Here is a 13022-nt window from a genome sequence, read left to right as displayed (position 1 = left end):
TCAGTGATCAAGGTTATGTTTTCATGGTCAAGTCTGTATCTCAGATACTATAATCAATAGGTCAACTATATTTGGTGTATGGAATAATGGTATGGTGTTCATGTTAGACTGGCAGGTTTCTGTATTCATCTGACCTTGCCCCCATTTCCATGGTTCATTTGTTGAGTTTTTGAAGTTTAGTCAATTTCTCAGATTCTATAAGCAATGGGGCCACTATATTTTGTGTATGGAATGGTATAAAGGTGTACATGTCTGTCTGGCAGGTTTCATCTGACCTTGTCATTATTTTCATGGTTCATTGGTCAATTTTAAGTTTGCATGGTTTTGTCCATTAATCAGATGCTATAAGCAATAGGTCAACTATATTTGGTGTACATGTCTGTCTGGCAGTTCTCATCTGACCTTGACCCTATTTTCATGGTTCATTAGTCAATGTTAAGTTTTCATGATTAAGTCTGATACTATAAGCAACAGGTCAACTAAATTTGGTGTATGGAATAATTGTATGGTGTTCATGTTGTGTGGAAGGGTTCATCTAATCCATACCACATAGATCAGCTGTAAAGCAACTACTGGTCACTTTATTGTCTTCAACAAAGACCAAAACCCATACTTAATAGTAAGCTGTTAAAGACCCCAGGATAACAAAATGTGAAGAAATTAAGTGTAGAAAAGTAACAGGTTATTTTAAGCTAAGGGAACGGATCCCCGATTTGATGCAAACAAATATTGTGGACAAGCAGAATACAAAAAAAAAAATATTCTGAATCCAGATTTTCCCCATACCTTATAGTGTTAAATTTTGAAAAAAATAATTTGATTGATAGGGTCAAAAAACTAAAAAAAATTTCATGCTGTGCATGAAAATTTTTTCTGACTCAGACAAAAAACCATAACCCCCCCCCCCCCCCCAACCCCCTTTTAAGTTAAATGGTTGCTCCATAACAACATAAACTGGATATCAATTATGACAAAAGTCAACAAACAAAAATCACTGGAGTACAAGATCCTGGCTTGGGACAGGCACATACAAAATATGATGGTCTTAATAAACATGATTTATGATTTCCACCTAAACTGGAACTGTGGTGTAACAACACAAAATTAGAAAAATAAACAAAAAATCAATAAAAAGGGCCTGTTAATCTCATTAGATAAGCACAATAAAAAGGGCCTGTTAATCTCATTAGATAAGCACAATAAAAAGGGCCTGTTAATCTCATTAGATAAGCACAATAAAAAGAGCCTGCTAATCTCATAGATAAGCACAGAAACAATTCACTGCTATATGAAAATGTCATTCTCTGCATTAAAGTTACCAGGAGAAAATGAAGACTGCTTTTTCTCACACAGCCCTATATTGTACTTAAAAGCTTTTTCTTTCAATCTGGTTCATTGTATGAATTTTTAAAATGCATTAAATTTCCTTTCTTGAACCTCTTTCAATTTTGCAGTTATTAGTTAAATTACTTCCCCTGTTTTTATTTTGAGTAATTCCTCTTGTACTTTTTATCTAGATCAAGTGTGGTATGTGTACTAATTTTAATTTCTGTAGCAATTTTCATTTGTTACAGAAATTAAAACTTTTTCACACTAAACCAAGGTAAGTAAGTAATCACCATGGAAACTATTCTTTGGAGAATTTGGAAGGAAGAAGAAGAATAATAAATATTGTGAACCAATTTGATCAACTTTGCATTAATTATTATTTTTGTAAGCAAGTTTATGAAATGAGGCCTGAAAACAAGTTCAATAGGACAAGTCACAAGATATATTGCATGAGTGTAATCTTGTAACTGATACTTTTAAATAATGAGGTCTTTCAACACATGCAGTTTAATCATGTTAATGTTAAAATCCTACAAGAAATGCATTCAAAATATTTTTGTTTTTAAATGTATCATTATTACCTTTAGAGTGAAAAAGTAGTATTGTGTAGCTTGCATATATTATTATTCTGCAAATATTCAACATGATACTGTTGGATAACTGCCTCCATCAGGTAAAAAGAATGTTCCAATAGCACCATGATAACATCTACAGTAATCCATGGTAAACAATGTGATGTTAGGACAGAACATAGCTCCAGCCTCCCTGTCAATGCCACAGTTAGGTCCAGGCCAGATAAAAGTCCGGTGGTATGATATACCAAATGGTCCACACAGCACAAGGCTTGGTGACACAATCAATACAGGTATTTGCATGTTATAAAGAAAAATATACCAACCTGACCTATATCATGTATATTAAAGATAACCTAAAAAATCAACTTTTTATGTGGTTTGATGTTAGATGATTTTCCCTCATTGAAATACCTGATATTGTCATATAGTTGGATTTGTTTTTGCTCTTACACTTTGAGTTTTTAAGGAATCAAAGAGCTGAATTTGTTTATTGATTAAATGTTATCAAATTTGAATGAATTGCTTCCCTTTGGTTCACCTAGAGGAGAGCTTAATGAGATTTTGCTACAGTGTTTATGAAACTCTTACAGTTTGCAAGGTATAAATGGCTTAAGTTTCTCAAAATGGCACTTGAGTTCTTATTTGTTGAAGACTCAAACGAACAATCATTTATTAACTAAACCGAAAACCTGTTTTCCTGGAGTGTTTTATAATGAAAACAAACACTTGTATATAGGATCAGATTGCTAAGAGGTGCAGCAAATTTCGAAAATTTACTTTCCAAATATGTGACAAAGGAAATTTACATGTAGATGTTGGAAAATTGAACTGTCTTGTATGAAAAAGTGGAATAAAGGCAAAACTTCAGTATATTTAGAACAAATACACTACAAAAATGAACATGTAGTAAACTCATTGTATGATGCATTTTGTCTATTAAAACATACTATCAGTAGGTATTTAACCACAGTAAAGTTCTGAAGAGTTTTGATACAACATAAGCTATTGTATCTAGTTTGAATAATATAAATAACTTTTTCTTTTCAGCTTCAAACAGCATCAAATCCAGTCCAGATCCATGGTAGTGCACCAATATCACAGATTAGTGTCAATTCTGTTACTCCAGCATTAAGTGCAGGTACTATCACTTCATTAATCAAAATTTACAAAACAAAATGTAGAATTCTTAGGAAAAGTTCATTGGCAATGACAAATCCCTGGCTTGATTAGAATAAGTCCAAAATAGAATCTCATCATTCCTTGTACTTTCTGAAATGTCAGTTTATACCTGATTGTATTGAGTGATTGATTGGTGTTTTAACATTACTTTCAGTACTATTGTATTATTTTGTGGCAGTCAGTTTTTATAGGTGGAAGAAGCTGGAGTCCCTTGAGAGAAACAGCAATCTTGGTAGGAAAACTGACAATGCTAGTCAATTAAGATTGGAGTCGAGTGCACCTGCTACATGCAGCATTCAAACGCACAATCTCAGTGTTGACAGGCTAGTGATACAATAGTTCTACTACTTAAACCACTGGGCCACTGAATGTATGATCAGTCCTTTATTTTGAAATCATTGTTTTTAGGTTTGTAAATGCAAGGTGAAGAATACTTCAGCCAATGTTAAGAGGCCAGCAATCCAGAACAAGTCAAAACAAAAAAGTCCATAGCTCAAACTCCACCATCACAACTATAATCTGAGCCACAGATTATTTACAGCCTTTATACATTTAACAGGTTTGTATATTTGCTTTGGACTTTCTTTAAAATTGCAAAAGAGATTAAATTAAATAAACACTTTATGAATTTTGTTCATCCAAAATGTTTTTCTTGATTTAGGGAGCTACCATTTTATTTATTTTGGGGGGGGGGGGGGGGGGGGGCTAGGATGAATTTTTGTAAAAAATAGGCAGGACAGGAGTTTTGAGTTAAAAAAAAGGCAGGATGAGCAACTTGGCAAAAAAAAAAGGGAGGATGACAATTCATGTAAAAAAAGTCAGAATATCAACTAATAAAAAAAAAAGGCAGGACCGAATAGAATGAAAAATAAAAAGGCAGGACAGATATTACAACTAAAAAAAAATGCTGGACAAAATTTTTCATCCTAGCCCCCCCCCCCCACCCCCCATAAAAATCAAATGGTAGCTCCCTTACTTTTACAGGAAGGCTCAAACCAAAATGTTTAAAAGCCAGGGATGTATAAATTTGTAGAAACGTTCAGTGCCATATGACCAAAAGGGACCTAACAAGTATAGCCAAATTTGGCTAATGTCAACTTTGCCTGAAGGAGTGGAAATAATATTTTTTTTTTGTATTATAAATGTATGAACTCTCAAACTTAAAACCTGTTGCAGCTATAACCATGACTTGATTATTAGTGTAGCTGAGGCTTCACCTACTGCAGTTCATTCAAAATTGTGACCAAATTGCAATTTGTTTCATCACATCAAACTGTTCAACTGGTCAGAAATTTTAACCAACTGCTGTTAGAAGAGCCACATTTAAAGACAAATGGATCAGATACAAGTTTTGAAACTTAGTAATGTCTTCTTCAAAACATACATAAATATACACATAAATGAACACTAACATACATCTGATATAAACTATGCTGAGTGTTTGTTCTTATGTCATTCTGACAACAAGGGTATATACATATTTCATATCTTTAACATTTGGAAAATCATTTTTCTATTTTCAGAAGAAAAACTAGGTTTCAAAGATATGAACAGTAATAGTGAGAAGACAAATGACACAGAAACAGGGAACCAGTCATCATCTCCTGTTCCAGTAACAGACAGCACAGCATTGACAATTGATGATAATTCATAGCATTTGCTTGTATCAACTGTTGTTAAATATTGGAATCTGTCCTACTGGGTTATTGTAAAAAAAATTACTTGTTAAATTTATATACCAGTAGATTTGTTATGGAAAATTCACAGAGGTGACAAGTTTTTCTGTTGGAAAGTCTTTTAAAAAAAATTAAAATGAAATCATTTGTGATGTGTGATAAGCTTCTAATAATCAGAAAAGAGTTTGCTTTTTACTCATCTGTTTAAAAAAATGAAATGACTCAAGTTTTATTAGAGTTATCTGTGATAGCTGCAGATTGTAACCATATTTTGATCAATAGTTATATGTTAATCATAAAAAAATATTTCATTATAAATTATAGATATGTCAATACACACAGAATTCTAGTGTCATTATTTTATGGTTTTCAATGTTCATAGTAATGTTTAAATATTTAAGACCAACTATTACGTAATTCAATTAACTTATAATCAAGCCTCATTATCTATTTGTAAAGTTCCGTGTGTGGCATAGAAAAGTAAAGAGGTTTTGTTAAGTTACCAATTTTTATTATTATATTATGTCTGTAACAGGTAATCAAAGTTTTCCCGATTTTCTTCTTTGTGAAATAATAAGCATTCTTTCAACCCGTTGATGGCTGATGTAAAGTTTAAAAAAATGAAATAGATAAAAAGATAATTTTTACTAAGGCAAGATGAACTTGTTTGTACAGATAGATTTCACTTAAGCCAAGTGAAGAGTTATTCTTAGACTAATTTAATCTAACATGGAAGTTATGAGAGTTCTATTTGTTTGTGGGTAGAATAACATTTTACATGTGTAGCTTTTAATTTTATGAATCTGATATTCAATATTGCCAGTCTTTTGATTTTTCCATTCTTTATATAAATTTTGAAAACAAATTCCATACAAAATCCTTCAACCACAGGTGTGTTCTGTATATTTTATGTTTATATGAATGTGAATCATTTAGCTGTGTCCATAAGTACAATTAGTTTTTGTAAGGTTTTAAGGTCTTATTAAAAAAATCCTGTAAAGTTTCCCTACTTGCCTAGAATATTGTCTTTGGTCTAAAAATAGTCAACACTTACAAAGTATGGTATCAAGGTGTAAAATGTGGTCAAAATACTATGTAATAGTTATGTATATTGTGGTTAACTAAATTCTCTGAAAAAAACATATTTACATGTGATATTATTCCTATTAATCAGTACCTTTTTTGTCATCCATAGATTCATATACATCATAAAACTATATCTTTCAGGTTTATTACTCATTGAAATAAGGAAATATACAATTAAGGGACTTTTTGCATAATTTTCATATTTTGCTAAGAATTCAAATATTCATATCCATCAAGCCAATATCTAATTTCATCGAATCTTCAATTTCAGTGTGCCATTATGAGTTTTAAAATTTGTATTGATTGCAATAAAATTTATGTAGAACAAAAAGGCGTAAGTCCTTTTTGAAGGGACAAAACCTGAGACTTTCTAACAGCATGAAGTTTCTGTGGCCTCTTTTTCACATGCTCAGTCTAATAAAAGTTGGTAACTGTAACCACCACTTTAAAATAAAAAGAAAATGAAATTTAAGAAAAAACATAATTTTAGGAATTTACTTCATGTATAGGTTTATGAATTTCTTGAATGAGGCTCTATTTACTTGAACATTGATGCAAAACTCTTAATGTCAATCAAGAAAGTATATTTTATTACAAATGCATGATACAAGAATACTGCATGGCATAAAGTATCCAATAACAGTTGTTCTGGTTTCCTTCAATGTGATGCATCTTATAGTCTATCAGTCTTATAAGTAACATCTGAATTCTTATGGAATAGAACCACTAATTTGGGGCCAGTCAGAAAAAAACATACAAGAAAGTAGTACATATTTTAGGCAAAAAGTTATAACTTTGCATATTAGTAAAATATTTTCATTTCAAATGAAAGCTTAGGGACTTTTGGTCACTGTAGAACACTTGTTGAAAGTTTCTTTTGAATAATAAAAAAAAAGGTATGAAATTGAAATAGTAGGGCATTTTTTGCCTGTTGCTCAGATCAGAGTTACCAGTTTTTTTTAATACCAAACTTTAAGGAACCAGTGTGATCTTATGCAATTAAAGGTATGATAATTTTTTCAGCAAAAACACAGGATAAGGTATAGGTTTTAACTGAAATGACTGTCACTTTATTTAAACTTAAGGATGTACTTAGGTGAAATTAAAAAAAATCTAGAATTAAAACTTGATATTATAAGTCAGAAGAGCATTAGTTAAGGAACAAAATAAGCTTAAAATATTGATAGGTAATGGAGCTCCTTTTCAAGATATTTAATTTTTAAAAAATGGCAGGAAAAGGCTGACTCTAACTTTTACCATATATATTTGCATTGGTACTATTTGGGTCTCAAATCGAAAGAAAAGAAATCTAGAATCCGCTTAAATTTTGGTAAATGACCTTTTAAGAGCTATTTTAAAAGTCTTATATAAAAAGAAAAATGGGTGTTATGGGGCAAAATATTTTAAAAACCAAGGAGTACGAACATCTGACAAAAATTCCTAAACCTGACCTAAGTACATCCTTAAGACAGACTACCTATGAAAGCTTGAAATTGCAGAATTTAACATAGAAAGCAATTGGGCTATGCATTAGTGATTTTATTCCTTATTGTAATACTTACCATACTGCCATAATTTATCAACTTTTTTGTCTATTTGAAAGTACACCACTTTAATAAAAGCAAATTTGTGACCCAAAATTTTTTATATACTGTAAACTATCTGCAACTCTTCTGACAGATATTTTGCGTCAATCAAGTTGACTTGTTGGCCAAAATTCTTCATCAGTTATAAATGATCTCATTACTTCTCGTCCTCATTTAGTAGGTCATTGTGATCTATAGCTTAATATTAAAAAAATATTTGTTTATAAGATATTAAGATGTTAGATAGTTATGTGATTTTATATAAGAATAATATATATCTTTTAAGATAATAAAAGTGTCAGAATTTGAACTTTGAAATGTCTTGTGTGTAAAAAGGTATTATTCTGCAGCTACCACGGTACATTATAATTAAACAAAATAGTATACAAAGGTAAATTTTTGTGTATATATTATTGATACTAGTTTTTTTCCTTACACATGTGATATTCCTCATGATTGTCACAATTATTATCTGTTTTTGCTGCCTTCTTCCCTTCTATGAATAATGTTTTCTGTCATATTGGTCAGAGTTCTATGTTTGATAGAAAGGTTCTCACTACTTCTGTCACTTGACATTTCATTTCTGTAATGATGTTTTTACTATCTCAATAATGCATTCTGTTATTTTGGTCAGAATTCTTCGTCCTGACAAATGACCTCATAACTTACACTCACATAACATTTCATTTATGTAATAATGTTTTTGCTGCCTTCGTCCTGTCTCTCAATAATGTATTTGGTTATTAGGGTCAGAATTCTTTGTCTGTTATAAAAGACCTCATTACTTCTTTATTCATCAAATTATTGTGGTGCATTAATTTTTAATTAAAATATGTATGGGCACACAGATGCACTGCAATAATCAAAATAATATGATATGAAATTATTGTATGCTCTTAAAGTTATAAAGTAAAATTGTAAAATACCAGAATTTTGATATAAGAAAATTTTTATTATGATTGAATGTATAACAAATATAAACAACAACTGCATCTTTTAATTTGTCAGTTTTGTGTTTATTCTAATTGAGTTGAACTCTTATAAATGTGTGCAATTAAGTTGTTCAGTCTGGTATCTTAAACCTATTTCCAAGTCAGTTTTATAATTATGCTCATAGTTGGAAATTTTTCTTCCAGTCTTCCAGTCTTCCAGAAGTATCTTCTTTTGGAAGAAAGCTCATGTTAATGGCCTAGTTATCAATGTCTTAATACATTAACCATTCTAAATATATATATCAAAATTAAATATTTATATAATATTATCTTGCAATTTATATGAAACTTTTGCATGTTTGATAAAAGTTAGAGTATATCTCGACAGAGATAAATATAGAATCTAAAACTGTAATATGCTGAATTTATAAAGTTGCAGCTCTTCTCTAGAATTTTAAAGTTTCTATGTGACAATCTATTCCATAATGTTTTCCTATTCTACTATAAAATTTACTTATTTTGCTAACAGTACAATTGTATATCCTGTATGCAAGTAGACAAAGTCAGAGGATTGTTCCATTAAAATGGATGTTAGAGGGTTTGAAGGGTTTTCCAATCCAAACCCCTGAATGACATATTTTCTCTGAGTACAAATGTAATTATTTAAACAAATGGCCACACAATAATAAATTGGCCAGGATTGGACCCAGAACCTATTTTTAAAAATAAAACATCCATCACACATTTATTTTAATAGAATAGCCTTGACAATATCTTTAGTCATAGAGATCATCTCAGTATAAAACAATAAATTAGCTTTGTCTACCTGCATACAAACACTATATATTTTGTAACTATATGATAATAGCCTAAGATATTTCTTAATTAGTAATTATATATCTTTTATTGTAGTAATACAATAATGTATTCTGTTATTTTGGTCAGAATGATTGACCTCATATAACCTTCCTACCACATGAAAATTCATTTATGTAATGATGCTTTTGCTGCCTTCTTCCCTTCTCTGTATTTGTTCCCTATAGGAAATTTTGAAACAAGAATTATATATCTGTCAAAACACACTGAATTTTGACTTTATTAGATTATGATTTTTCAATATTTTAGTTCATATTAATCGTTTCTAATTGTAAAAGCAGGAGTATTTGTATTTATATAGTGTAAATAACTATCTGAAACTCTTTATAAAAGATGTTTTCATCAGTCAAGTTGACTTGTTGGCCAAAATTCTTCATCAGTTGTAAATGATCTCATTACTTCTCCTCCTCAGGAAGTAGGTGATTGTGATCTATAGCTTGATAATAAAAAAAAAAATTTTTATAAGATGATAAGATGTTTAATGTGATTTTATATAAGAATAATATATATCTTTTAAGATGATAAAAGTGTCAGAATTTGAACTTTGAAATGTCTTGCATGTGAAAAGGTATGAGTCTGCAGCTACACTATAATTGAACAAAAAAGATACTGTTCTCTTCCTTAATTAATTGTGTGATTTTCCTCATGATTGTAACACTATAATTGAACAAAATAGTATACAAAGATATGTTGTTATGTATATGTTATTGATACTAATTTCTTCCTTACAAATGTGATATCCTTCATGATTGTCACAATTATTATCTGTTTTTGCTGCCTTCTTCCCTTCCCTTTTAAAATAATGTTTTCTGTTATTTTGGTCAGAATTCTATGTCTGTTATAAATGACCTCATTACTTCCTTGACAATTCATTTATGTTATATTGCTGCTTTTTTCCCTTCTCCAAATAATGTATCTGTGACAAATGATCTCATTACTTCTTCCCTTCTTTGTATATCGTTATTTTGGTCCGAATGAGATATCTGTGATAAATGATCTCATTACTTCTTCCCTTCTCTGTATTTCCACGTTATTTGGGTCAGAATGAGATATCTGTAACAAATGATCTCATTACTTCTTCCCTTCTTTGTATTTCGTTATTTTGGTCAGAATGAGATATCTGTGATAAATGATCTCATTACTTCTTCCCTTCTTTGTATTTCGTTATTTTGGTCAGAATGAGATATCTGTGATAAATGATCTCATTACTTCTTCTCTTCTCTGTATTTCCACGTTATTTGGGTCAGAATGAGATATCTGTAACAAATGATCTCATTACTTCTTCCCTTCTTTGTATTTCGTTATTTTGGTCAGAATGAGATATCTGTGATAAATGATCTCATTACTTCTTCCCTTCTATGTATTTCGTTATTTTGGTCAGAATGAGATATCTGTAACAAATGATCTCATTACTTCTTCCCTTCTATGTATTTCGTTATTTTGGTCAGAATGAGATATCTGTGACAAAGGATCTCATTACTTCTTGTCCAATCACAATTCAGTTATCAAATCATTTCAATAAATAAACTTTATATGCAAGGTCAAAAGGTTTCACTGCAATAACTTAAGTAATATTTACACTAACATTTAGTGTCTATAATCATCTTTAGTAAAACCAACATAATGGCAATGAAAACTGCAATGTTCCATGAGGATTTAATCCTCCATTAAAAAAAAGTTACTTGAAAAGTTCAGAAGTCTAATAAATATTTTATTCCATAGAAATTTGTGTCACTTTTAGTAGTTTTTAACATTTTCACTGGGATAGTTGTATTTAAGACGAAAACAAACATGTTTTAACCAATAATTCCTTCAATCCTTCACACCATGTTAAAAAATTAATTTTTATATACAGTTAAAATGAATTGACAAAATATTATATATTGATGTTTTTTGAAGGAAATAGAATGCCTTACTTCCCCTGAAATCCAGTGAATTCAGCCTTATCATTGATATATTTTAATTGAAATATGTTATAAACAGGTATTTGTTATTTAATGATGTATAATAAAAATACATGGAAAAGAAATCATTGGTTATCATTCCGTCTTCATGCCATTGTATACTGTAACTAAAAAAATATATATTGTCTAGTTTATGGACATTAAATTCAAAACTGTTAAAGGCTTATATTATATCCCTATCTCGAAGATGGAGGGGTATATAGTAATGCTCATGTCTGTCCTTGTCAGTTTGTCTGTCACAAGTTTTGTTTTTTTCAGTTGATAATGATGATACTGCTTGACCAACTATTTTAAAACATTAACACAATTTGATGGACCATAAAATACAGGTCAAGACTGTCAAGTTAGAGTGTGAAGTTTTTGACATGTACTGTTCAAGAGTTATGCCCCTTACTTACTTAAAAGTTGAGTTGTCTTTCGTTACTGGATGAGAATGATAACACTGCTAGATCAAATCTTTTGAAACATTAACACAATGTAATGGACCATAACATACAGGTCAAGGTCGAGTGTAATGATTTTGATATTTACTGTTCAAGAGTTATGCCCTTAATAGTTACCTTAAACATGGGTATTTCTTTAGTTTCTTGATTAAAAATTTAAGTACAACTTGACTAAAACTTTTAAAATTTTAACACAACGTAACAAATGAAAAACTTTTAGTTGAGTTGATTTTGATGGTTTTGATATTTATTGTTCAGAGTTACCCTCAATGTTATACTGAGTTAGGGAGCTACCATTTGATTTTTATGGGGGGGGGGGGGGGGGGGGGGGGGGGGGGCTAGGATGAAATTTGAAAAAAATAGGCAGGACAGGGAGTTTTGAGTAAAAAAAAAGGCAGGATGACAATTTATGTAAAAAAAAAGTCAGGATTAACTAAAAAAAAAAAAAAAGGCAGGACCGAATAGAGTGAAAAATTAAAAGGCAGGACCGAATAGAGGGAAAAATAAAAAGGCAGGACAAAATTTTTCATCCTAGCCCCCCCCCCCCCCCCCCCCCCATAAAAATCAAATGGTAGCTCCCTTATCTTTGTTTAAAGTTTTCATTCCAAACAAATGTTTTGAAATGTGAAAGTGGTTAAGGGTTATTGCTTTTTTTTTTCCTTTAAAATGGACGAGGTAGTTTAGAATTTAAAATGTTGAAGTAATTTATGATTATTTCAAGGATTTATACAGTATACTTTAGTATGCTTCTTTGCTTAAACCTGCAAATTTTGAGACAGATTGACAATTAGTGTGTAAGACAGTTTATCTTGAACTAAGAAAAATAAGTGATTTATTGAATTATTTAGACGGTTTTAACAACTACCAAATACTTGTATTTGTTTGAATCAATTTTTCAACTTAGGAGTTTAAGGGGAGATAACTCGCTTAAATCTTTTTATAGGGATGTAAAAGAAATGTTCAATTTTTACTTGTAGCAAGAAAACAAGTTCGGTGACATCATTTTTGTCACAGAAAGCTCGACATAGGGATAGTGATCCGGCGGCGGCGTTAACTAACTTCTTAAAAGCTTAATATTTCAGAAAGTAGAAGACCTGGATGCTTCATACGTTGTATATAGATGCCTTATGATATGAAGTTTCCGTCTATCATATGTCCACTGTCCTTGACCTCATTTTCATGGTTCAGTGACTACTTGAAAAAAAAAGTTAAGATTTTTTGTAATGTTAATTTCTCTCTTACTATGAAAGAGGGACGAAAGATACCAGAGGGACAGTCAAACTCACAGATCGAAAACAAACTGACAACGCCATGGCCAATAATAAAAAGACAAACAGACAAATAATAGTACTGATGACACAACATAGAAAACTAAA

The 13022-nt window shown here is 30.6% G+C and overlaps 1 long non-coding RNA gene across 2 annotated transcripts; it reads left to right on the top strand.

Annotated features, from left to right (window-relative positions):
- Nucleotides 1-1506: 1506 nt before the first annotated feature.
- LOC127701585 (uncharacterized) lies at nucleotides 1507-10899 on the top strand. 2 transcript variants are annotated; one of them, XR_007982103.1, is made up of 5 exons: nucleotides 1507-1603; nucleotides 2003-2194; nucleotides 2952-3042; nucleotides 3492-3642; nucleotides 4607-10899. It is a non-coding gene; the product is annotated as an uncharacterized LOC127701585 (long non-coding RNA). The 2 variants fall into 2 exon arrangements; XR_007982102.1 differs by having other exon boundaries at nucleotides 1507-2194.
- Nucleotides 10900-13022: the final 2123 nt, after the last annotated feature.

The sequence above is a fragment of the Mytilus californianus genome, unplaced genomic scaffold (genome assembly GCF_021869535.1).
Source record: "Mytilus californianus isolate M0D057914Y unplaced genomic scaffold, xbMytCali1.0.p SCAF_5, whole genome shotgun sequence".
Classification (NCBI taxonomy): Eukaryota; Metazoa; Mollusca; class Bivalvia; order Mytilida; family Mytilidae; genus Mytilus; species Mytilus californianus.
This window is presented reverse-complemented; position numbering and strand designations above follow the sequence as displayed.